Here is a 1,892-nt window from a genome sequence, read left to right on the forward strand (position 1 = left end):
AAAAAAAAAAAAAAAATATGTAAGAAACGTCACTCTGCTTGCCATAGGGAGAATGGACCATCTGGTAAGAGGGGCGATGAGGGAGCTGTCAGGAGACTGCTCCAAGGAAAAAGATGATGGTGGTCTGGATTGGAGTGGTGCAGTGCAGGTGGAGAAAAGAGGGTATATGTGACGGGAAGCCAGGAGTAGGATTGGTGACTCTGGATATGGAGAGGAAAAGCAAAACTAGGAATCAAAGATGGCGCCCAGGTTTCCAAGGAGGGGTTGAGTGGTGACGCCAGTCCTATGATAGAGAACACTGAAGTACTGTGGTTCTCTTTAGGGTTGTGTTTGAGGTACCTGTCCAAACCCAAGAGGTGATGTGGAGAACACATCTAGGGAGATGGGCTTGGAGCTCCAGGGGCAAGACCCAGATTTGAAATAGAAATTCTGACATCATTGACCTATAACTGTTCATCAAAATCGTAGTTACAGGCCACGTGTGGTGGCTCACGCCTGTAATCTCAGCACTTTGGGAGGCCCAGACAGGCGGAACACTTGAGCCCAGAAGTTCAAGACAAGCCTGGGCAACATAGTGAGACCCCACCTCTAATAAAAATACAAAAAGTTAGCTGGGTGTTATGGTGCATGCCTGTAGTTCTAGCTACTTGGGAGGCTGAGGTGGGAGGATTGCTTGAGCCAGGAGGTCAAGGCTGTAGTGAGCTGTAATTGCACTCCTACACTCCAGCCTGGGGGAAAAAAAGAAAAGCCCTTTCTGCTCACACTCAGTCAGCAACTAGCTGAGAATGCCTACAGATCACAGGGAAACAGGAAGATCTAACAGTTCTCTGTCCCCCTTACAGATCACAGTCAAAGTGCCTCAGAAGAACTCCTAAGAACCATGTGGGCTTTCTCCCTCAGCCATTGATGGAAAGTTCAGCAAGATCAGCGACAAAACCAAGAAAAATGATCCTTGCGTGCTGAATATCTGAAAAGAGAAATTCTTCCTACAAAATCTCTTGGGTCAAGAAAGTTCTAGAATTTGAATTGATAAACATGGTGGGTTGGCTGAGGGTAAGAGTCTATGAGAAACCTTTTAAATGACAACAATACTGCTAGCTTTCAGGGTGCATTTTTAAAAAATAGATTCAAATGTCTTATCCTCTCTCTGAAACGCCTCCTGTAACTTGAGTTTATAGGGGAAGAAAAAGCCATTGTTTACAATTATATCAGCATCAAGGCAACTGCTACACCCTGCTTTGTATTCTGGGCTAAGATTCATTAAAAACAAGCTGCTCTCAACTTACTAGGTAACTCTTTGTCCATCTCAATAACCAAAGGAAGACGGGGCATGGTAGCTCACCCCTGTAATCCCAGCACTTTGGGAAGCTGAGGCAGGTGGATCACTCAAGGTCAGGAGTTTGAGACCATCCTGGCCAACATAGTGAAACCCTGTCTCTGCTAAAAATACAAAAAGTAGCCAGGCATGGTGGCTGGCACTTATAAGCTACTTGGGAGGCTGAGGCAGGAAAACTGCTTGAACCTCGGAGATGGAGGTTGCAGTGAGTAGAGATCGTGCCACTGCACTCGAGACTGGGAGTCAGAGTGAGACTCCATCTCAACAAAAATAATAAAATACCCTAAGGAAACACTGGCAGGCAGTAATGATATGGCACACTGGGTATGATTTCTGCTCCTCCTCCACTGTGGGTAAACAGCTTCTGTTTCATGCATTTAGTTTTTTATTTTAATTACACCAATAAGAATGTACTTGAATGTTTCATGCATTTAACTTCTGGCCTGTTTACCCGTAGCAGGCTCTGAGATGTGCTCTAGAGACAAAACCTAAACATGATGCCCAAGATGGGGAGAGGTAAGCCAGAAAAGAGACACTGAATGTCCAGTGTTCTCAA

At 45.2% G+C, this 1,892-nt stretch overlaps 1 protein-coding gene across 1 annotated transcript in view; it reads left to right on the forward strand.

Moving 5' to 3' along the window:
• Positions 1–1,285, forward strand: part of ALDH2 (aldehyde dehydrogenase 2 family (mitochondrial)) — a 45,521-nt gene extending 44,236 nt beyond the window's left edge. The window contains exon 12 of the mRNA XM_011997886.1: positions 843–1,285. The gene's annotated coding sequence lies outside the window, so the exon portion shown is untranslated. The remainder of the gene's footprint in view (positions 1–842) is intronic.
• The last annotated feature ends 607 nt before the right edge of the window (positions 1,286–1,892 follow it).

This window comes from Mandrillus leucophaeus, unplaced genomic scaffold, assembly GCF_000951045.1.
Source record: "Mandrillus leucophaeus isolate KB7577 unplaced genomic scaffold, Mleu.le_1.0 Scaffold55, whole genome shotgun sequence".
Classification (NCBI taxonomy): Eukaryota; Metazoa; Chordata; class Mammalia; order Primates; family Cercopithecidae; genus Mandrillus; species Mandrillus leucophaeus.